The 25,866-nt window shown below is 37.8% G+C and overlaps 1 protein-coding gene across 4 annotated transcripts in view; it reads right to left on the bottom strand.

Moving 5' to 3' along the window:
- Cab39l (calcium binding protein 39 like) overlaps positions 1-25,866 on the bottom strand; it is a 107,876-nt gene that overhangs the window by 68,310 nt on the left and 13,700 nt on the right. For 2 of the 4 annotated variants that reach the window (XM_028785884.1, XM_028785885.1), the window contains exon 4: positions 25,192-25,261. The exons of 1 other annotated variant lie outside the window; for it this stretch is intronic. The gene's annotated coding sequence lies outside the window, so the exon portion shown is untranslated. Of the gene's footprint in view, positions 1-6,384; positions 6,753-25,191; positions 25,262-25,866 lie in introns of those variants that run through there. One more of the 4 variants, XM_028785886.1, reaches the window with a different exon arrangement.

Here is a 25,866-nt window from a genome sequence, read left to right as displayed (position 1 = left end):
CACAGTAAACATTTAAACATTCTCTTTAATTTAAAACTGACCTAAAAGCTGGGTAAGGTGGTATACACTTGAAACTTGAGTGATGGTAACATACAGACAGATGGATTCCAAGGTTTGCTGGCCAGCCAGTCTAGCCTAATCTGTTGAATCTCAGGTCCAAGTGACAGACCTGTTTCAACAAGGTTGGCAGCCATTCTTGAGGTACACCTCAAGCTGTCCTTTGGTTTCCAAATGTGTGTGCATGTGTACCTGCTCATATACACGCACCATAATACACATGTGTGCACACAGAGTTAATAAGAGTTCATAGTGGCAGCCTCTGGGTAGTACAGTCAAACTATTTAATGACTGGCAAATGGAAACACCTTTCATATAGCACTGAAAATTACTAAGCAACCTTTTTATTTTAAAGTTCACACTGTGGAATTCTGACTCTCCCATCCTCTGAAGCCATTAGTTAAATATAATTTCTTTGCCTTTGGAATTTCATGAAGAGTGGTACTTGGCTCAGGCTCTAGGAAAAAAAAAAAAAAAAGCCAAAGAGATCATTTAGCTCTGTGGCCAGCAAACACAGGCAGAGACTGTGCAGTATATTTGGCAGCACTCCTAACTTGTGTTTACAGAGCCATTAGAGATGGCCCAACGTCAGTCATCTGAGCAATTTAAATGGAATTGGGGGTATTTGAGGCATTGCATATCCTTGTTATCTTACTTCAGATATCTCAAAGGTATAAAATGTCTTTCTTGGGTGGTTAGTGAGTATTTTAGACTTTTTTTTTCTCATTTCCAACTGTGCTGTTCAATAACAGTTCTTAAGTCAAAGATTTCACCAGGATTTTGAAGGAAGTAGTAAATCTATCTCTCAAATAAAAAGAACTTTCAGGAATTGAACATTCACAGAAGCATCTATATGACCTGAACAGCCAACTTGTTAAAAAAAAACCTCAAGTCAAAATTAACCTTGTTATTTAAAACATGAGTTTATTTTTCAATCAAGATGAGACCATTTCCAAGACTCTCAGAGCTTGTGACTTAGAGCATGTGTATGTGTGTGTAACCATGTCTGTACAGGTGCACATATGCATGAGACTGGGAACTGAACATAGGATTCTTGGTATCCTAGACAAGTGCTCTACTACTGAGCTACACCCACAGCCCCAAACAAATCCAAGGTACTACCTTCTGTTGCTTTAGCAGTGCTGGAGACGGAGCTGTGGCTTCACTGTACCCTTCCTGAGCAACACCCTAGTCTTCCACATGCATCCTTCTTAGACACCCTCAACAGAAACCCATAACCACATTTAAAAAGTAGATCAGTAAGTTTCAAGGGTCGATAATCTTATCTGTATTCCAAAAGGCAGAGAGATATGCAATAAAAATACATAAATGGCAAATGACCAGGCATAAAAGATTTGTTTTTAAATTCAATGACAAGAAGTTATATCATGAGTATACACAATGCCAATGCTGACTGAACTGTTCTTTTAAAATTCGAAAATTTGGGGCTGGAGAGATGTCTCAGTGGTTAAGAGCACTGACTGCTCTTCTAGAGGTCCTGAGTTCAATTCACAGTAACCACATGGTGGCCCCCAACCATCTGTAATGGGATACAATGCCCTCTTCCGGTGTGACAGAGACACTGTACTCATATACATAACAAATAAATAAATCTTTAAACAAAATTCATAGATTTCATTAGATGTGAATTTTAAAACTGAAAAGTACACCTAAAAGTACTAATTTGCTATGTCCAAGAATATTCCCACCAAGATCAAAACTGAGAATTGCTGTCACATAGATAAATTATAAAATGTATCACTATAGTTAGATTTGCCACAGCACCAGCTATTACAAATGGCAAAAATATCTTCCAACTTTATCTCAATATTTAAGTATTCTTTCCAAAATTATTAGAAACCACAACTGAATTTTGTACTTTAAAACTGACAGGCAAAAATCGAAAATGAGCAAACTACTGATAAAGTATAAAAAAATGATTTCACGAAAATTCTTTTCTCTAGAGCAGTGGTTCTCAACCTTTCTAATGCTAAAACCCTTTAATACCTCATGCTGTGGTGACTCCAAACATAAATTATTTTCATTGCTATTACATAAGTGTAATTTTGCTACTGTTATGAATCATAATGTAAATATCTGTGTTTTATTATGGTCTTAGATGAACCTTGTGAAAGGGTCACTTGACCCTCCATAAGGGCTCCTGACTATAGATTGAGAACCTAAGATTAAAGGCGTGTGCAACCACACCTGGCTTGACTTAGTTTCTATATGGTTTGTTTTAACAACAGTGTCTGTAGGAGAGAGACATTTTCTAAAACTGAATAATTTACACAGAAACAGAAAACTTGTGAGAAATGTCTTATGAATTCTCATTGATCTAGAAACTTTAGTCAAGCTTACATGAGAATAAAAAGTCTTTTATAAGAGAGAATTGTGTCTTTTAGTAACTATACTTTTTCTCCAATGCACTATATAACATAAATTTTTAAAAAAATATAAGAAGTTAGAAAGACATAAAACCACTAACATTTCTACTGTGAGTTTAAGAACTTACTATTGTTCCAGAAAATCCAGGAACTTCATTTGTTAGGCTCACAGTAACATTTTTGCTGACAGCTTCAGTCATTTCTAGGAGCTAAAATATTCTACATTGGTTAACTATGAATGATTATTAATGAAGTGATATTTGACTGAGTTTCACAATCTCAATTTATATAGACATCTGTAGTTAAATCAGTATTTTCCCAAACCAGTAGCAATAACGAAAGTATTAGGCTCACTGAAATCCTCAAATGGTTTTCTTTATAACAGAATAAATAAGGGCTGGAGAGATGGCTCTGGATAGAAATGTTTGCTGCTGAACCTGATGCTAGAGTTCAATCTCTGAAACCTACAAGGTGGAAGAAAAGAACCAGTAACCTCAAGTTATCCTCTCTCCTTTATACTCATCACACACACACACACACACACACACACACACACACACACGCAGAGTAAATGTAAAAAATAAGACTCATATTCCAGCATTTTCAGTCTTCACTAAGCACTACATAGTGTACATGACACTGCACTTTGGTTAGATACTGTTCTGAGCATTAGACTGGCTCCTAGGTATACTGTGAAAACAAACACTTCCCAGCATCATAAGCTCTGCACTTATCTACTGTCGGTCTATAAAAATATTACCAAGAATGTAGACACGAAAGGGATTCAGCCGAAGCTACTTCTTACTCAATATATACCCACAACAGACTTAGATTTTCTGGCTGAGATATTAATATAATCCTTTGTCTTTCAAAGTAAGAAGATATTTGATGATTGTCTGCTGGAAACTTAAATCACAAAGTTAGAAAGTATGTTTACTCATTTACAGATAGTAAAGATTTCTGTTTAAGCCAATTATTTTAATTACCAATGGAAGAGTAAGTATAACTGCAATATGCCTGTCAATATGGTTGCAATGGATTTTTTTTGTCCTTCTAAAAGCAATGGGCTAGTTTCTCTAAGTGACAAAATAAGTATGTATATATGTATGTATGTATGTATGTATGTACGTATATGCATATAACATTAAAGTGTCCCAATCTATCTTATTTAATATATATTAAAACCCTACTATATGCCACTTAGGATTACTCAAAATCACTACATTTACATTATTCTAGAACAGAATGAAGAAAGGGTGATCTAGGTAAGTGTGGCCTACAATTACTCGCTGTTTCACTGACTGCATCACTTCGATAGCACTGCTAACTTTCGTATTTTGTGTATTTTGTGTATAAGCACTTTGAAGAAATTTTCAGGACCAATCTACTGATCTGGATAGATAAACTTGGAGAGAGTTAATCTGAATTTTTTCACATAGGTCCTATTTCTTCATATTTCTCCTGGTACACATATGAAATAGATAATCCCTTTAAGTTCACCTCAATGTGTTCGTGTATTCAAGATTATGAACACATACATGCTCTGGGCTCCTCTCCTCAGCAACTTCACTCACTCAAGACTGGCACACAGATACACCAGTCTTTTCTCCGTCTCTTATATGTTAGTACCACTGTCTAACTTTCATTTCATAATTCAGTCAATTCACTCCAGGCCATCTCTTTCTCATAACAGAAAATCTATAGCCCTAAAGCCTCCATACTTTTTTTGGGAACTTTGGAAAAGCTACTGCCTGCCTGCCCCTCCCTCCCTCCCTCCCCTCTCTTTGTGGTGGTAGTGGTGGGAAAATGTGTGTGTTTCATGTGTATATGTGGTCACGTATGTGTATGTATGTGCAAGTGGGTATGCATATAGATGTGCATGCTAGAGAGGTCAGAAAGTTAATGTCCTCCATTTCTCTCCACTTTATTTTACCAACACAGGGTTTCTCATTGAACTTGGAGCTCAGCAATTCAGTAAGACCAACTGGCCAGCAAGCTCTGGAATCCTATCCTCACCTACCTAGCACCTGTATTGCAGGGGTGTATTACCACATCTAGATTTTTAAGGAGGATGTTAGGTCAGCAAACACTGTACTGACTGAGCCATCTCACCAGCCTATCCATTCCATTTATGTAGACCAAAGAGGCAAGCCAGTCCTCAGGTAATAACTCTTTTCAGGTGCCTATTATGTGCTACTCGCTGTATCAGAACTGGCTGCACAGAGAAGCAAAGTCTAGAAAGGTTCCTATACCAAGAGAAATCTGAAAGTAATGTCAGATTGAATACTATATAAATTGCAACCAACTTTGGAAGTTCTAAGAATCCCATTTAAGCACCCTTCCAATTACAGCGAGCTTGTTATACTTGCTCTTCTTTAAGCACTGATATGCAGCAGAAATAAGACTTTCTCATGCTTGCTTCAGGCTTAGTTTTGACACTAGAACTGACTGTCTAATCCCTCTCAAGGTGGCAATGGTCTTTCTGTAGTGTAAATAAAATATCAGCCTATAATAAAAACGTAGCAGCTACTTGATAAATTATTTTTCAAGGAAAGGGGATCTTAGACTCAATAGTCTGCTCACAAATGAACTTATGAAATACAATGTTTGTGAAGTGAGATGCCTTATTCTTTCTTTGTATATTTACATTACTGTGGGCTCAGGAAAGGGAACCTTCACTAAGGTAACACTAGCAAATTACTAAAGTAACCTCCCATAAAGACTGTCAAGTTTAATGTAAATTTTCTAACCATCTAAGGATGGAGGATTGATATACTGACTTTACTGTATGATAGTGTTCAGAAGTTTCCATAGATCAACTGATTTCTTGTACATAAATCAACAAACTGGAGGAAAATAAGGCACAAAACAAAACCTGTTCTACAGGCTTCTGTACCCACAGAAGCGATTGGAAAAGCGAGTCATTTTATGTCCAGGCTCTAAGCCTGCCACGTGTTTACTAGCTCTTTGCAGTCTTCATCTTAATTAATTTTTTCTGCCTTAAAAAGACTCACTTCAATCAATAACTGAAGGCATATATCTCTTGAGACTAGTACAGGGCAGAGTGGAAATTTTGCTGAAAATAACCATCTTTATGTAATGAATCTACTTAATAGTTAACAATACACACTTCCTTCTACAGGAGAATGATCACATACTTTCTATGTATACCTTTAAATAGAACACATATGTTTTATCTGTATATATGTAGCTGTACAGAGTGTACAATATCCTATTAAAGATTATACAAATGGAACCTTTATTGAAATGAAAATAAATGTAGTAAGAATCTATATCCTTTGCTCTTTTATATATTTCTAGTTATATTCTCTGCAAGAGAACTTGGGATCACTATAAGAAGAAAATAACTGCTTAACTCGTATAACTCAGAAATATAGATTATCTCCTTTCTATTTTTCTTATAGAACTTTGGAGAAGCCATCATTTTGGATTTCATAGTAGCATTTAATGTTTAAATTATATGCACTTTCAATTAGTGCTAGCAATACTTTAAGGTGAATTATGGCTGAATGATAAAGTTCATAATAACTTATTATACCAAACACCATAAGGATAGTATTAAATTTACTAATATTATACTTCCAAGTTTTCAAGCACTTTATAGAAAAACATGAAAAACAGTACATTGCCACTATTTTATTTTTGGAAACTGTAAATTAAAACCCATTTCCAAAATAAGATATTTGGTGGACACAAAATAGTTGGTAAGGATTCAAGTGCCTTAGGCAACAGAGAAGTATTGTTTTGTAGTTGTTTTTTTTTTTTCAAACTTCTCCTAGTAACAGCAGTTCATTATGCAGAGAAACGAGGCAACATTCTAATTTAAAATGAATATAAGCATAACTGTAGAATTCAACTGTACCTTATTAATCCATTTTCCTCAACCCAAACCAATACAGACAATCTTGTTGATACTCACCAAGGGATATAGAAACTCCCGACTTGTCTAAGCAACAAAAAGCAGACCCATGGTGAGGTGCTGAAGACAGCTCTTTTCTTGGGTTCAAAACACTTTAGATGAAGTAGCCTTTAACTTCCATTAAAGTATGCCGCCTCCTACTCAAGTGTGGTGGAGAAAAAACTTAGCACAATTCTGTCTTGACTTTCTGACTCTGAGAAGTAACAGTCACCACCGGAAAACGTTAGCAAAAAATGATCACTTGAACACTCACAGAGAGCTGCAGTAAATTTCCACTCTGCTTGCTCTCAGATTCCAAGCCTTGCTTGTCTCTTAATCTGTCATAGGCAGTTCTGTTTCTGGTCAAACCAGCTTGCTGATTCGTTCTCTCCTTTCTAGCACGGGGTGTGTGATACACACCACGCAGTCACAGCTCCTTTTTCTCCCTTTCTCTCTCTCTCTCTCTCCCTCTTTCTCCCTCCCTCCCTCCCTCCCTCCCTCCCTCCCTCCCTCCCTCCCTCTCCTATTGTGTAACATTACAAGAATGCCTGTAAAGCAATTAAGCAGAGGCAAAATTAACTCTTGGGCAAAAAAAAATGTCTAAAAATAAACAAAAGAAAAATTTGATATAGCTTTTCTCTTTAAGTCTCAAACCAATTCCTGGATGGGATTTTGGCAAATTATTAAGCTGCCTGGACCATCTTGCTTAAAAATGTAAATGAAGGTTCCCAGCAAGGGCTTATTGATGTAATAATAACTGATTTGTCTGCTAATGTGTTGTTATAATGATAAAGTGTGGTGAAGATATATGCAGGCACTACCAATTCAACCAAAAAGCTGAGAAAGCAAGGGACAGAGGTTTGTTAAATTCAATTTTAGCAGTGTACTTTTATAAAATGGCAATGAATTCAGTATATTATGTTTTCAAGTGCAGATCAACACTTGCAGGCATATGAAAAAATTATAACACAGAAAAATAGAAACATGATAAATCTAACTAGAGCCTCATAATGTTTTATTGCAAACTAGACGCAACTATTTCAATGGAAAGTTTTCTGTCTAAGCACTCGTGGTCAAGCTCCATTAAACCTTTACAGTGAGGACTGGAAAGGCCACAGAGAACATTTAAAAAATTCTCACATCTACGAATATAGAGTAAAATATCTTAAAATTATGGCTATTTCTGCAAAGCTCAAAGACTAGACACTGGGGAAAGTAGAGAAGAAAGGTGGCTCAGATGGCATTTTCAGGTTTATTTGGAATTGGAGCTGCCAGCTCTGAGTTGCAGCTGAGGTGGAGTTATGTTCCAGCTCCCAACTTCAAATACATAACAGGCCTTGATTCTTCTCCTGACAGAACTTCTAATTATGAGTCTAACAGCAGTAGCTACGGGGCTCATTACCCATACACTAATCCTTCTCAACAGAAATAATGTATCTCTAAGAATGTAAGCTCTATAAATCTTTAAAAAAGCAAAAAAAAAAAAGGGGGGGGGGCTGGAGAGATGGCTCAGTGGTTATGAGCACTGACTACTCTTCCAGAGGTCCTGAGTTCAATTTCTAGCAACCACATGGTGGCTGTAATGGGATCAGATGCCCTCTTCTGGTGTGTCTGATGATAGCAACACTGTATTCACTACATTACATAAATAAATCTTTAAAAAAAAAATGTGAGCTCAGTTAAACTGTAAATATTCCCAAATAGTTGTTTAAATATCTGAAGAAAATTACATATATAAAATGTGGCCTGAAAATATAGAATCTTGGGCTAGTGGAATGGCTAGGCAAAAAAGGTGCTTGGCATCAAGGCTGATGACTGAAACTCAATCTCCAGGACCCACATGGTAGATGAAGGGAACTAACAACTGCAAACTGTCCTCTGACCACAATCAAAGTGTGGCACATATGCACACATACACATAAAAAATGTAATATATATACTTAATGTGGCTCATTTACAGTAGTGAAATTGGAGAGTGCTAGGTTTTGTTTTACAATGATGGGATTCAAATCCAGAGGTTTATAAATATTAGGCGAGTGCTCTATCACTGAGTTATATTCCCAGGTAAAAGAGAGTTTCGAATTTTAAATATACTATACATAATTATTTGAATATTTCTTAGCATCTAAGAGTAGGTATCATGCTTATCTAGAGATTAGTCAGCAAATTATTTTCAATATCATTTGAAAAAATTAGCTTTACTTCCTTCCTTTTATTTCAAAATAGAACCTCGCTGCTTAAGTCAAATCTGGCCTTGAACTCCTGTCAGTTTCCCATGTCCAGTTTTATTGTTTTAGAAAGCTATATCAAATGCAAATTATTCTAAATTGATAAGGGTCATTAAGTACCCCATAACTTGGATATATTCTTAAGAGTCCTACCATAATGAAAGAACTTCAGATTTTAAGAGTAGTTCTTGGATCAACCACAAGGTAAATATTTTAAAGTACCTTTAAAATCAAAAAAACCTTGTATGAATCAGCAATGTATTTGAAACTCAGCAGAGAGAGTAGGATCCATAGGAGAAAAGGATGTTGCTCAATGGCAAAGCACCCACCTGATCTATCTGGCATGTTCAAAGTTCCAGGGTTCTGTCCCAGGCCTCACTGTTCCTCTCACATACAGATACTTATGTGTACACACAATTAATAAAAAACCTATTAGATCACAAAGACATCTATCCTATTTTCTCAAAATCAAAACAAAACAGAAATAGGATGGGCTTTCTTCTCTGACCATAGCAATAAAAATAGAAGTTATTTTAAATTTTCAATAGATAAAGTGAACAAAAAAGAATATTCTTATAAAGATTATTTAGAATGAAAACACAGCTGTAGGGACTTTTGCCTGAGGATATGATAAGCAGGGATGGGGTGAATTTTTACTCTTCAATCTACATAACTTAAAAGATAAGCAGCACATAGTAAACACTGTGCATAAGACAATCCTACTTGGTACAAATTAAGTTTTAACCATTGACTCACCCACAGCAGAAGACCCCAAACACTACAGTAATCTCCCTGAGTAAAGAGACAGCTGTGAACTAAAGAAAGTCAATAGGACTAGAAGCCACCCCATAAGCCACCAACAGGAGAGAGCTATAAAGAAAATCCTGGAAATACAAGACTTCCCTGCAAATTATGATCAGAGAGTTGACAAGCACAAGTCTGTGAAAACCTCCCAAGTCCAGGAGCTACTGGAAGGAGCAAGTACACAGATGCTCAGGACTTACAAGGCTGGTACTAACCATGATTCCAACAGTACACGAAAAGAAATCAGGATATGTACTAAAAAATATTGTCTCAGTTCTGAGACTACATTTGTACTAAAGATAGTATTGGTGCCTCCTAATAGAGCTGAAAAATAAGAAAATAAAATTGAAAAGATAAAATTTTATCTTGAAAAGATAAAATTCTTAAAAGTCTAACACACATATAGAATTACATAGAATATACATAGAATTTTGGCATGTACTCAAAATAAATGGGCATAGTAGAAAGCTCTTGCCACTTCAGAGCCAAGGAGGTAGAATGAGGCAAATCCAGGAGGCTCCCCGGTCAGCTAGCCTAGCTTACTTATTAGCCTATGAGGACTCTTGTCCTTAAAGGGGTAAGACATGTGTGTGTGCAAGGCAGAGATGTGAGTGGCACAGCCTAAGGAACAACAACAAATGTTGTCCCCTGGTCTCCACACACGAGGACACGTGCTAGTAACCAGTACACATAAACGGTCCCCAAGCCCCCTCAGCTAGGGTGTCGGGGCTGCGAATGGTGCTCAGTAGTCAAGCCCTTGTCTAACATGTGCCAAGCCCTGGATTTGAATGCTAGTGCTAAAAAATAAAAAAAACAACCAAATCACCAAAAAAAAAAAAAAAAAAAAAAAGAAGACAAACCAACAAACCACCCAACATATACTGTGCACAAATATGTACATGTACACACACACCCCTATACTATACATGCCAGAGATTATGTTAGTGAAAGAAATAGAAAGACATAAAAGTGATCCAAACCAAATTTCCAGGCAATGAAACAAAAGGAACCCGAAGCTATTGCAAAATGTGTTACCAAAATAAAACACCTTGAGAAAAATAATTTCCAACAAACCAATCAATAGCGAATTCTTGAACTATGGGAAAATCCCAATCATCTTAAAGAATAAATGTCATTTGAATCTGAAAAGCAGAAAAGGATGGGGAACACAAAGCAATGCTTGAAGAAAGATAATAGCTGAATGTTTAAAAGGACTTTATTCATGTATGTATGTATGCATGCATGTATGTATGTACATACTATGTGTGTAGTAGGTATATGTGTGTGAGTTCAGAGGACAAGCTGAACGTGTTCTCTCTTCCCACCGTGTGGGTTCCATAAGTCAAAATCAATCCATCAGCCTTGCTGACAAGAGGCTTTGCCCTCTGACCAACCTTAGCTTGTTGGTGATGCTCTCACACTTTAATTAAACTATAAACACACAAATCCAAGTATAAATTCTGCCTTCCTTATCTGGCTCAGATATGCACTTTACCCTGTGTCTCCCAAAAGCAACTTTTAAAAATATAACCATAGTTTGTTTCCAAACTAAAATTACATTAGACACAATACTGAATAAATGACAGAACTTTTCGTTGCCTCGGGTTGTTATTTGGTGGGACGAGGCAGTGCTGGGGTTGAACCCAGGGATCTCACACGAAGTGCTTGAGCATTGAACTTTATACCTCAGTCCATGAGGTGTTATGTATACTTACTGATTCACATTTTTTTTGTTTGTGCAGATACATGAAATTACATCACATAGCTTCCACTAACCCAAGACATGTCCTCCCTCCATCCCTACCCTGATAGCTCATGGTCTTTTTACCAGCACCAGAATGTTTTTATCATTTTAAAAATGTTTCATAAGCAGAATTGTACTTTTAAAAACAAATTTTTATTTAGCATTCTACCTTTTGAAATGTACTGTCTTATTCCAAATAATATCCTGAGATCTATCCAAAAAAAAAAGAAACAAGAAAATAATACCAACATATATTCAAATTACTTAAGAATGTCTTTAAAGTATTTTAAGAAAAAAGTCCTATTATGTGCAAATAAACAAAGAAACAAGAGCAAATACCAAAACCCAGCAAATAAAAGGGCAATGAATGGAACAGTGAGGTTAAAGTACTGAAAGGAAACAACTGTCAATTTCTGTCAGAAATAAAGATGTGATAATTTATCACCAAACTCAAAACCATAAGAAATGGCAGACACTTGAATGCCAGGAACCAGAAGGCAAAGGCAGGCAGATCTCTGAGTTCAAGGTCAGCCTGGGGCACAAGTGAATTCCAGGATACCCAGGGCTACATTGAGATCCTATGCATCAAACAAACAAACAAACAAACGTCCTTTCTGAAGGCAGAAAAAAAAACTATCACAGTTACAGGAAATTTGTATAAAGCAATACACACTATAAGAATAGAACATGTTTTTCCTTATTTCAAAAATCTCTTTCAGGTCCAGCAAGATGGTACTTGTAGATAGATGTGCTTGCTGTCAACCTAATAATCCATATGGTAAGAGGAGAGAATCAGGTTCTGCAAGTTGTCTTCTGACCTGGCACACGTCTCTGCCCCCTGACCTATACACCAAGTTAAGATGCAAAACAAAACAAAGTATTTAAAAGATAATCTGTTTTTGAAGCAAAAGTAACACTCTAGAATAAATAATAAAGCGCTACACTAAGGCCTGGAGCAGCAAATGAAAGAACAAGACTGGAGGTTGACTGGAATTAAATGTGGACATTCTGAAATGAAAGTCACTAAACAAACAAGAAGCCCAAACAAATACAGCTAATATTCCAATGATTAAGGTAGAAAGTAATGAAAACTGTTAATATCAATGCAAAAGAAGGCATAAAAAGGGGTCAGAGAGGAGGGAAACACATAAGAAAAGGGATAAATAAAAAGAAAATAGTGAGCTGGTGAATTAAAACCCAACCTTTAATCAATAATCACATTACATTCAAACGTGCCAAACACTAGATTAAGAATCAGAACTTATGGTCTGGGCATGGTAGTACATGCCTTTAACCCCAGCACTTGGGAATTAGGCAAGTAGATCTCTATCAGTTCAAGGCTAGCCTGGTCTATATAGCAAGTTCAGGCCAGCTCAGACTGCATACTGAAAGCCATTTCAAAAACAAAAATGAAGAAAAGGAGAAGGAGGAAGAAGAGGAGGAGGAAGAAGAGGAAGAAAAAAGAAAGACCCAATTACAAGTGATATGTTGCCTCCAAGAAGCTCATTTCAATTTCAGACAAAGACTATTACCAAGGATAAAGACAATTACAAAAGGGTCAATTCATTAAGGCCTCACATTCTAAATATACTTGTACCCAATTGCAGAGCTTTAACACACATTAAGAAATAATTGGAAGAACTAAAAGAATAAAAATACAAATCTACACATTTTTTTTAAATGTATGTGAACTGACAAGACTGGTCATACTCAAATATATACAAAAAAGCTTTGAGATACACCACAATTTAAATAATACTAGATCATATTAACTTTCAGGCAGTAACAAATAGTGTCTACGAAACCCCCAAATATTTGAGAAATAAACACCACATTACTAAAAAAATCCATAGGGCTTCACAGAAACAGAGGAAATTTAAAACGAACTTAGAACTAAAGGAAAACAAAGAAAATGACTGACTACTACAATCTGTGGCCTGTTGGTATAAGAGGCATGCTTCATGTTACACACTTGTAGAAAAAAAGATGGGCTTTTAATGACCCCAGCTTCCAAATGGAGAAGCTAGAATAAATTCATATGTTCACATGTACCACACATGGTGCATCACACAAACACATATATACACTTGCATTTACACACATACACACACACACATACACACCACCACCACCACCACCACCAAAGAAAATAAAGCAACGCAAGAATAAGAAACATATCAATCAAATGAAAAATAAAAAAAGAAAAATGGATTCTTAAAAAATTTGATAAAATTTACAAATATATAGCAATGTATCAAAGGAAACAATACTGAAATAGAAAATTATAAGACAACTAAGAGAGACTATAAAGAAATATTTTTCCAGTCATTGGATGCATAGGGTAATTATTTTAAACTGAACATAATAGTTTGGAATCACCCTTGCCCCTTTGAAACTGATTCTTTGTCAAGGAATAAAGTATAGCCAAGTATATAAAACTTGAGAATATTTTGATGGTAATGTCATTTAACCTATTCCTCTATCCCATGTGTGTCCTATAAACACAAAACTGATAATAAAAATTAAATGGTTTTGCCAAGATAATTTCATAAGTCCACAAAGGGTGTATTTTATAATAATATTTCAAAATATGTTTGATTGTCATAGTATCTACAGGGAAAAGACCAGAAGTAGTGGTAATCATTCTATAAGAAGAGAACATACATCTCAACAAAGGATAATCTAGAGAAAAATGTTAACAGTAACAAAAGTGAGAAACCCTGGATGAGGCAATGGCCAACCAATAACTCACCTAACTTGAGACCTATCCCATGGACAAGCACCCATCCCTGACACTATTCATGATACTCTGTTACGCTTGCAGACAGGAGCATGTTGTCTTCTAAAAGGCTCCACCCAGCAGCTGACTCAGATACAGACATCCACAGGCAAACAGTGGATGGAGCTCGGAGGCTCTTAGGAAAGAATAGGAGAAAAAACTATGGGTCCCAAAAGGGATGGGATCTCCAAAGAAAAAAAACAACAGCGTCAACTAACCTGGACCCTTGGGGTTCTCAGAGACTGAATCACCAACCAAAGAACATACACAGGCTGGACATAGCCTCCCTGCTCATATACAGCAGATGTGCAGCTTGACCTTCATGTGGGTCCTCAACAACTGGAGCTGGGGCCATCCCAACTGTTGCCTTTCATATTACCCAAATATTATCTTAGAGAATACTATGAAAGATAAAAGGCCCTTGTTGCATTGTAAAGACTCATCTTCTTGAGCTAGAGAATGGAAACTGCTAAAAATCAAGATAAATTAAACCTTGGGGATGGCAGAAGACAGGAGCCTAGTACGGCTGTTCCCTGAGAGGCTCTACCAGTAGCTGACTGAGACAGAAGCAGATACTTACAGCTAACTATGGGTCTGAGGTTGGAGACCTCTATGGAAGAGTTAGGGGAAGTATTAAAGGAGCTGAAGGGGATGGTAACCCCATAGGAAGACCAACAGTATCAACTAACCCAGACCCCTCAGAGCTCCCAGAGACTAAGCCACCAACCAAAGAACATACATGGGCTGGCCCATGGCCTCCAGCACATACATAGCAGAGGACTGCCTTGTCTGACCTCAGTGGAAGAGATCACTAAGGATGTGTCTAATCCTGTAGAGACTTGATGCCCAGGGGAAGGGGGAAGGATGAATGGGTGAGATGGGGTTTGTGGTGGAGCACCCTCTCAGAGGCAAAGGGGAGATGGGTGAAGAAAAAACTCTTGGAGGGAAGACCAGAAAGGAGGGGTAACATCTGGAATGTAAATAAATAAAATAATTAAGGAAAAGCTGACTCAGCTCAAATTTAAACAGTGTCACTGAGTTCTTTTTCTGTATTCATATCTCCTGTACTTCATTCAAAGCTGAGCTCTGTCCACATGGTGACAAAGATGGTTCTGAGAAACCTTTGTTCATCAATAGCTCAAAAGCATCCCAATTAACTGTATCAGTTTTTGAAACAAGACCCCAGGTCATACTAGAATCATGTAGCTAACCATGGATCAACAACCTGGCTACTAGATATGTATGACTGGAACAAGACTGAGAATTCTCCGGAGATAAGAAAAAGATACAATGATAGGCTTCTATTAGTTGGCCTTAGGAACTAAGAAAAGAGCAACTTAAAGTCTTCTATCAGCTTCCTGTTGGGCAGTAAGTGGAACACTCGACAAGATTATATGTTCCATGATTTAAGTGCAGTGAGTGTACAGCTGGGCACACTCACATATTAAAATTGCAGTCCAATCTTGCTGCCCAGCATCAATTCCTATCCTTTCCCACATCTATACTTTCAAGAACTGCCTTGCCTAATACTAGGCAAGTTTCCCAGATAAGATTAGCAGTGTGCTCACCTTCACCTGTTGGCTTGCTATACCTAAATTATAAAACTACCACTCTTGCCTTTTCCCTGGGGTAGATACCTAGCAGGTCTGTTCCCGTGAAGACACCATATTCTGAACCTTCCTAGAGCAGCAGAGCAGTGGTTCCTCAGCACTCAGAGGAGTGGAGGAACACCACTGCACTCAGAGCAGCAGGATTTCAGGATCCCAGAGGAAGCCTGAGTCCCAGGAGCTCTCCCACCCAGGAGCTCAGGATCACAGAGACATCCGGACTCTGAGGAGTTCTGACACAAGCAAGATAACTGGAAAGACAGTCTCCAGTCAGAGACAGTGAGTGCAAGTAGCACTAGAGTTAACCATATGGTGAAAGGCACGTGCAAGAATATAAGCAACAGAAACCAAAGTTACCTCTCATCATCAGAACCCAGTTCTCCCACCATAGCAAGTCCTGGACACCCCATCACACCAGAAAAGCAGGATTCAGAATTAAAATCACTTCTCATGAGGATGATAGAGGACTTTAAGAAGGACATAAACAACCCCCTTAAAGAAATACAGAAAAACACAGGTAAACAGGTAGAAGCCCTTAAAGAGAAAACACAAAAATCCCTTAAAGAATTGCAAGAAAACACAAACAAATACGTGAAGGAATTAAACAAAACCATCCAGGATCTAAAAATGGAAGTAGAAACAATAAAGAAATCTCAAAGGGAGACTACCCTGGAGATAGAAAACCTAGGAAAGAAATCAGAAGACATAGATGCAAGCATCACCTACAGAATATAAGATATAGAAGAAAGATCTCATGTGCAGAAGATACCATGGAAAATATTGACAGAACTGTCAAAAGAAAACATAAAATGCAAAAAGCTCCTAACCCAAAACATTCAGGAAATCCAGGACACAATGAGAAGACCAAACCTAAGGATAACAGGTATAGATGAGAGTGAAGATTCCAAACTTAAAGGGCCAGTAAATATCTTAAACAAAATTATAGAGGAAAACTTTCTTAACCTAAAGAAAGAGATGCCCATGAACATACAAGAAGCTTGAAGAACTCCAAATAGACTAGACCAGAAAAGAAATTCCTCCTGTCACATAATAATCAAAACATCAAATGCACAAAACAAAGAAAAATACTAAAAACAGTAAGAAAAAAAGGTCAAGTAACATATAAAGGCAGACCTATAAGAATTACACCAGACTTCTCACCAGAGACTGTAAAAGCCAGAAAAGCCTGGACTGACATCATACAGACCCTAAGAGAACACAATTGCTAGCCCAGACTACTATACCCGGCAAAACTCTCAATCACTATAGATGGTGAAACCAAGATATTCCATGACAAAACCAAATTTGGGGGGGGGGAGGGTTTGGTGGGGTCACATCCTCATATAAGGAGGAGGAGGAGGAGGGATGGTATGGGGGTTCCTGGGCTGGGGGGGGGAATAGGGTAAGGGGATAACATCTGAAATGTAAATAAAATATCCAATTAAAAAAAAAGAATGTGTCACAGTGACGTTATTTGAGGTCACATCTGGAAAACAAAACAAAAACCAAACAACAACAACAAAACCCAAAACAAAACAAAAAAATTACCACTCTCCCCATACATTAGATGAACCAAATAAGGGAAAGAAGAAAGAGACATTGGGATGGTTTGAATAGGAATAGAAATTTGAATGCTTGGTCATTAGGGAGTGGTACCAGTTGACAGGAATTAGGTGTGGCCTTGTGCTAGTAAGTGTGTCTCTGAGAGTGGGCTTTGTGGTTGCAGAAGCCCATGCCAAGCCCAGAGTTTCCTCTTGCTGTCTGTGGATCCAGCTACTCTCCTCTTCCTGCTGCCTTTGGATCTGCAACTCTCAGCTGTGTCTGCCTACATGCCAACACGTTCCACATCATAAGGATAATAGACTAAACCTCTGAAACTGTCAACAAGCCCCAATTAAAAATAGTTCCTTTCATTAGAGTTGCCATCATCATGATGTCTCGTCACAACAATAGAACACTGACTAAGACACACATGAAAAAGCAAGGATGAAGAAATATCAGCATATGTGGTCCACACACAAGGGCGGAAATGTTTTTCTTTTGACAGGCACCATGGGTGTTCCTGTCTGAGATCTTTCCGATTGAACCAGTAGATATGTAGACACAGTAGAGCATGTGAGTGTGTGTGTGTGTGTGTATGTCTCTTGAGTATGGTTCAGTGGAGTGGTTTCTATATGTATATGTATGTAGTGCTTCTGACTTATGAAACTTCCCCAAAGCACACAAGATACCTAATTTATGCTCTAGTCATTCCCCAATAAACCAATAACACTGCAACAAGTTTATACTCAAAACAAGTAATAGCTGAAATTACTGTACTACTTTACCTTCATAAAGTAAACATATATGCATATGTTACACTATGAGATATACAAAAGATGTGCTAGAGACCCATAGAATTTTCTAAAATGGGGAAAAACAAACCTTTGCTTTAAAGTAATATTCATGTCTTTCTTCTCCTCACCATCTTTCTAAAATTTAATTTTAATTTAATTTTAATTTTTAATTAGGTATGTGTGTAGGCCTGTGTGTAGTTATGTACACAGGAGAGCAACTGTTATGGAGAATAGAAGGGAGTGCTAAGTCTCCCGAAGCTGGAGTTAAAGGTGACTAGGAGCTGCCTGATATGGAGGCTCTAATTCCTGGGCCTCTCTCGAGCAGCTTCGCTCTGCCTTTTACACTCTCACTTTCTGTTCATGTTCTAGTCCAACATTTTCCCCATCCTTAAACACCAGAAATTAGGTACAAACAGTTATGGATTTCCCCTAAGCTGATACAGAACAGCACAGGATTAGTCCTCAATAGCCTTATACAAGAAGAGAGCCACAGAGCAAAGAGGCTGCTGTCTGCCCTGTCTGGAGGCCTGCTGGGCTCCTCATGTATGGAGGCACCTCTAGATTTCCTTTCTTCTCATTTCCACTTCAGGGTAGAATTAACTGTGTGGCCTTGAAAGTTGCTAAAGATACTCAACTTGGCTTTCATAAAATCAGAATATGGAGGAACTTCTAAAGGATGAATGCTTTGGGAATATTCCAGACATGCCTTATCATTAATTATTAATCCAAGGCCAAACATAGTAACAGAGTAACAGAACTCATCTGCTCTGGTTTCTCTTCATCTAAGTTGGCTATTCTAGAGAAAGAAGCTGAAAAACAAATCAAGGAAAATCCCCATTTAAAAAAATTAGTATTTTATTTACATTTGAAATGTCATCCCCTTCCTGGTCTCCCCTCTGAAAACTCCCTGTCCCATTCCCCCTCCTCTTTGCCTCTAAGAGGGTGCTTCCCTATGCACACACCCACTCCAGTCTCACATCTCTGGCATACCCCTTCGCTGGGGCCACAAGCTTCCACAGAACTAATCGTCTCCCCTCCCATTGATGCCAGAAGAGGCAATTCTCTGCTACATATGTAGTGGGAATCATGGACCAACCCATGTATATTCTTTGGTTGGTGGCTTAGACCCTGGGAGCTCTGAGGGGTCTGGTTAGTTAATATTGTTCTCCTTCCGGGGTTGCAATTTCCTTCAGCTCCTTTAGTCCTTCCCATAACAACTCCATTAGGGTCCCCAGGCTCAGTTCAGTGGTTGGCTGTATCTGCATCTGAATTAGTCAGGTGCTGGCAGAGTCTCTCAGAGGATAGTTAACCAGGCTCCTGTCTGCAAGCACTTCTTGGTATCAGAAATTGTGTCAGGGTCTGATGTCTGCAGATGGGATGAATCCCAAGGTGGGGCAGTCTCTGGATGGCCTTTCTTTCAGTCCCTGCTCCATTTTTTTTTTTTTTTTTTTTTGTCCTTGCATTTCCTTTAAACAGGAACAATTCTGGGTTAAAAATTTTGAGATGGGTGGGTGGCCCTATCTCTTCACTGGGGGCCATGTCTATGTACTGGAGGTGGTCTCTTTAGGCTCTATCTCTTCTTTGTTGGGCATTTTGGCTAATGTTATCCCCACTGGGTCCTGGGAGCCTCTTGCAGCCCTGACATCTGGGACTTTCTAGTGGTTCCCCCGTTCCCCATCCCCCACTGCTACATATTTCTATTCATTCTCCTGGCCTTCTGGACTTCTCTCTTATCTCTTCTCATACTTGATCCTGCCCCTACTTTTTTCCCTCCTCTTCCCCTCTCCCATCCAGGTCCCTCCCACCCCCCTACCTCTTGTGATTATTTTGTTTATTATTTAGTTTGCACAGTACTATGGTGAAAAGTGCTATAATGATTCTCTTTCCTCAATTTTTAATTAGATTCCTCCAAGTTTATTTGAGTCCTAATTGGCAACCTCAAAGGACATGAGTCTACAGCTTACTTAAGGCTGGAAAGTCATGCTTTCACTCAAGTGGATCTGCAAAACCCACTCACCAGTCATTTACTACTGACCTCAAAGCTACATATACTTTAAAAGTATTTGTTCTGAGGTTGGAGGGATGGCTCAGTAGTTAGGAACACTGATTGCTCTTCCAGAGGACACATTTCAATTTCTAGCACCCACAAGGCAGCTTACAAATCCCCTGCAATTCCAATTTTAGGGATCTTATGCCCTCTTCTGGCCATTGTAAGCATTGTATGCAAGTGGTAAGCAGACACTCATTCGCATGAAATGAAATAAAATAAAATCTTTGTTCTAACAGCATATTTCTTATTCTGTTTAAGCTGCTACATGGAATACACAGATATTTCTATCATGTTTCTGAAGGTTGGAAAGTGCACGATCAAGGACACAGCAGATTTACTGAGTGGTTAGGGTCTATCTACTTCCTTAGCTCACAGAAGTCAATCTGATCCTCCTTCTATGTTCTCACAGTAGAGAGTTAAGTAGACTAGTCACAGGGGCTCAAGCTCTAAGACTTACCATTTCTAACCCCATCTCATTAGCTTTAGGGTTCAACATAGGAATTTAGGGGTGCATACTAATCTATTGTATCACTCAACTTAGTTACCAATATTGGTATCATTCTAAGTTAATAACGATTGTCATCATCTATAAATTAGAAACATAGAGTTTAAGATTTATTATCTCACATGGTTTCTAAAAAGTATTAGCAGAATTATTCTGGCTAAAGTTTCAGCCTAGGGATGTTTCTCAAGTCATATGGCCTTCACAAACTGAGACTATATTGACTGGGTCACTATTTAGACACACATATCTTACACAGCATCAGGAATCATACATTTGATCAGTCCTCTTGCTTCTTCCAATCTACTGCCTCTGCATTCCTCCATTTCTTTTTCACCTGTAACTTTCTAAACTACAAAGGGACTCTATTTCTCTAGGGTGCCATTGTTGCTTATTCCTTTAGCATTTTAGCTCAAAATTGGTTTTCCTGGGCTTTCCACCGTTCTCCAAGGCCATTAGAGTATCTCTTGACCTCTTGATAAGTCCAGTTCATGAACTTTCAGTACATATCCAAAAGTAACAATTGCTCTGAGACCTCTATACTCCAGTATCATGCTAGCTGCTTTCAGCTAAATTATTAACCCTCATAAATGCTGAAAGATACAATTCTACTATCTAGGGATTACACCTGTAAAATTTGCTATCTGTTCGTCAACATTAAGGCCCTAACTGAATGGTACCTAAGATCCACTGGAGAAACATAACTTGATTTCATAAGGCTGATTTTATAAAATGATTTAGGTCGTTTCTTTTTATCATAATTTCACACTTATCCTGTAAATAAATTTGTGTTCATATTTAAATTTTTAAAGAAGATTCGTGGATGAATTTGGCTTGAAAGTCTTTTCCATCTAGCTTTCCAGTCTCTTCCCTCCTATGTTCAATGTAGGGCACCCCTGAGTCATTCCCATTCCATACCACCTCTCCCCTCTCCCCTTTCCTGTGACAGCAGTTCATAGCTCAGTTTTCACTCTCCGCCTACACTTCAGGATTTTTCTGTCAATTCTTTATCCAACAAACTGTAGCACCTGCCTCTAAGTCTCTCCTAACTTAAACTCTGTGACTTTCAGAATGCCTAAACAAACAGAATGCTATAATTTAAATACATAATTCATTAACAGTGATTAATTAATGAATTTACCTCAATGCCAACTCAACAGAAAGGCACTTTCAAGCACCAGCAAGATGGCTCTGAAGGTAAAGGTGCTGCCACCAAACCTGAAGGTCTGAGTTCCATCTCCAGATCCATGTGGCAGAAAGAGAACAAATGACAGAAGTTCTCCTCTGATCTCAACACATGTATACCCCTTCCCCCCACCACACACCAACACAAGGGAGGTTCTAGGATCCACCTTCACCAAGAAAAGACAAAGGCAGGGAAAGGGCGAGGGGAAGGGAAGAGAGAAGATAGGAGGAGAAGATAGTTATAAGTAAACTTAGCAATGGCAGTTCTCAATTTCAAAAACGTAACTTAGACGTTTGTAATACACACAAACATACATGCTCACACATACACACACACACATGTACATGCACTGTTACACATGCACACACACACTTGTACATACACATATTTACAGATATCCCTCCCTCCCATTTACACACTAATAAAAATAATACTAAAACTAAAGAAAAGGTCTGAATCCACCTATCGGATAATTTGCATGATTAAAACATCTGTACATGCAACCAACCTTTGTCTCTACAACCCTATGAACTACAGCTTCCAATATATGTTTGAACCAATGAAAATTAACAGATCAGATCTGAATCAACATCATTCATGAATGAGGAGAATGTATCATACATTATAATGACATGAATTCTTTTTTGTTTGCTTGGTGCCTGGAGACTGAAGCCTGCACCTCATACATGGTAAACACTTGCTCTACGCTGAGCTCACAGCCCTAACATGCACTTCTTCCCTCCACAGCTCACCACTTACTCGTTATGTGGTCCGAATGGTTGACTCTAGGACAGCAGACATACTGGCAATGTATCACTCCATCACTAAGCTATATCCTCAGCCTAACAACATTGCTTAATGTGAAAATATCAGTTACAACACAGTCATTACTTATAACAATTAAAGCAATTTAAAAAACCCTTAATGTCAACAGGTGACTTCAAAAGAGGCACTTAATGAAATTAAATGGCTGGTAATAATATATAACAAACATTTTAAGGAAAACACCATCAGTCAGTGAGTTTATAAATTACAGCACCTTCTGTATAGCCACTTAGAAATACTATCACTTTGACAGCACATCATTAACCTATGGCCGTTTCTCCTAATTTGTTTCTTCTTCATTTGGCTTTCTTAACATTATTTGTACCAAAACTCTTTTATGTTCCCTAAATAATCTTCAGGGTTTTTTTTATTACTCTTTACTGAAAAGCCAAGAAGCTACCAGTTATCCACAAAGTTAATAGATATTCTACTGGCTTAATTAGCTAAAAATCTGAAAGACATTTTTTTCTAAGAACAAATACAAGCATGAACAAATTGTGGTTTATCTATAAAAAGTATCTTAGTCAGCAATGAAAAGGAAGAAAAAATGGATATATTTATTACAATGTGGATGAACTTCAAAATCAGTAAGTAACGCAGCACCTGAAGCACTTGAGCCAATGCAGTGGCACATGCCTATGCTCCCAGCACTCAAGAGACAGGGACAGGAAATGATCTCACATTTGAAGTCAGTCTGAGCTATAGAGTACCAGGCCAGCCAGGGCTGCACAGCAAGAGCTTGTCTCACAACAGGAAAACAAACCCCAAGACAAGCCCTTGAGGCCTTCGGAGGTAGAGTGTGTCAAGTCTGGAGTTCACTCCTTAGCATAAAAGAATGAATGAATGAATGATGAGTGATTGAATAAATACTGTCATATTCTTTTCAAGTGTTGTTTTTCTCCTCACTTCTGGCTTACAAAAGAAAAAAAAATTTGTGCTTTTAGCTACCATACCTGAAATAAGTCTTTATATTTTTTGTTAATACAGTGGACTGACCTGGAATACTAAAATTCCAACCCACGTCTTCTAATGTACACAGCACTGAAGGTTAAAACAGTCCACAGCAGGCTCTGTCACGGCTTCCCTGGTTTGACTTGACTCACTTATCCTTTTTCTTTGCTCACAGTTTCTTTTACTCCACATCGCCTTTCACAACCATTTCCCTTCTTCCTCCTAGAACAGATTTCTGTGTGGCTGTGGCCTGCTAGACTCTGTGTTTGGCATTCTATAGCTTCACAGTGTAACTATGAACACAGAAATCCCCGGGCTCTTTAATCTGAGAATTTGTGTCTTTTTTTTAGTTCTGGTAAATGTCAAGGATTTTTTATTTTTTTTTTTATAGAGTCTCATTATATGGTTCCAACCAGCCTGGAATTTTCTCTCTGGAACTCTAATCACAATATTCTGCATTTTCAAGGAGGCTGTGAACAGCTTTTAACTATGCCTATATAATAAGTTAATCTACCACTTATTTTTAAAGTTGTTATAATTTTCATTTCTGATACAATTGATTCCTGTTTAAATATGTCTGGTCACTTTCACAATCTCTTATTTTATGAAAATATTTATGTACTATATATTTCTAGCAACTAATTTAGTTTTTTGTTGTTTCTGCTGAGTCCTGGTCACAGTGTCCTGATTTTCACACTTACATTTTTGTAATTTTCTTTTTTAAAAAATGTAATTATTAAATATAATTAACTATAATTAAATATAATTATTTTATGGTTGCATATGTCCCTATCTATAATTGTTTCTACCTAGTACTTAAGAGTATCACAAAACTACATCCACTTTTGATTAAACTTCTCCGTTTGTAGTTTTAGAACTATGAAAATATAAATGAAAACCCTAAAGTTCAAGTAAGTGTAAGCTCATACCAGGGATTATTAGCACCTAGCTACACCTAGACCTGAAGCCTCTGCAGAGGCCTCTGACCAGCCTTCCCATTCTACCATAGGACACAAGAAGTTCTTCTCTAGGACTCATGCACAGAAAATCCATGTCAACAGAAAGGTGTTGAAGGAAAACATGGTTCTAAGCATTATAGTAGATGAGAAACGGGCCTGAAAGGATGAAGCGGAGGAAAAGAAGAAATCATGAGCAAAGAAAAAGGGTAAGAACAAGTAAGTCAGGGCAAACCTGGGAGAAGCAGACAGTAACAAATAGGGTTAAGCTAAAGCACAGTATTAAAACTTCAGTGCCAGTCCCTAACCAAATACTCCAACAGGAAGCCAAATTTTAAAAATGCCTTATTGTCAAAGAAGCCAGTGGAAATCTGAACGGCTGGCTTGGGGAAGGGAAGTGTGAGATCTCTGTAATCTTCACCAGCACCTGAACCCAATACCAGAAAACAAAACTTATTTCAGTCAATCCCTTGTCTCTACAAAGGATATGGAGGAAGCCTTTGCTGATGTGACAATACCCTTTCTGTTGAAACTCTTGAGGATGTCCTCAAAGTACTCAGTGGCTTCAGCACCCATTTACCTTACACAATATACTTGTTTTGGTCCTACCCATAAGACTTCCTATTTTCTTACATGTTCATCCACTTGTTTTAATGGGCATTTTACATGTTCAGTAGGAGGGGGAGGTCCAGCTCTTGTCTGTACACTACTGCAAATGGAATTCTATTACTTCTTAAATGGTTTTGTAAAATTTCAGGTCGGGATAGTATATTTATTCTTGTTAAACTCTTAATGCCCAATATAGTTAGAAAACTATCCAGAGAAATAATAATGCAAATCTTACACTGTTATTATCTCACCTTATGAATCCCTTGTCTTCTGCAAATCTGTTCTAATGCTTGAAGCTTTCAGTCACTGGTCAACACAGTTCTGACAACCGAAAAAGGCTCAGAATTAACTTTATAAAAGTTACAGAAAACATTTTATGCCAAATCTAACATAGTCTCTCACACTGTGCCGTTATAAAGAATTACAAATTAGATTCTCTAGCATAACTAATTAAGACAAACTAAAACAAACCAAATTCTCTACCCAACTCTTCCAATAGGAAGCTGGATTTAAAGAATGCCTTATTGCCATGGAAGCCTGTGGGAATATGAAGGGCTGGCTTGGGGAAGGGACTCTGGGATCTCTGTAATCTCCACCAGCCCCTGAACAATAGGAGGGAACACACTTACTTCAGCTGACGCCTGCTTTCTACAAAAGAATATGGACAGCCTTTGCTGATGTGAGAATACTGTCCTCTCATCACAGTCTGTAAACTTTAGTTCTATTATTTCACAGCAAAAACAAAACAAAATAAAATCCACAAAAGAACTCTGAAATGTCACAAAGATATCCTCTTTTGGGTTTTCTTCAATTTTGACAATATCACCAAAACTGCACGTTAGGATTTTTCTTTTCTTTTGTAATGTGTGTGCTCATGTGTGTGTGTGTGTGTGTGTGTCTGTGTGTGTTCAGATTTGTGTGTAGCA

The sequence above is a fragment of the Grammomys surdaster genome, unplaced genomic scaffold (genome assembly GCF_004785775.1).
Source record: "Grammomys surdaster isolate TR1022 unplaced genomic scaffold, NIH_TR_1.0 125357, whole genome shotgun sequence".
NCBI lineage: Eukaryota > Metazoa > Chordata > Mammalia > Rodentia > Muridae > Grammomys > Grammomys surdaster.
The sequence above is the reverse complement of the archived record's forward strand: the minus strand, read 5'-3'. Positions and strand labels throughout refer to the sequence as shown.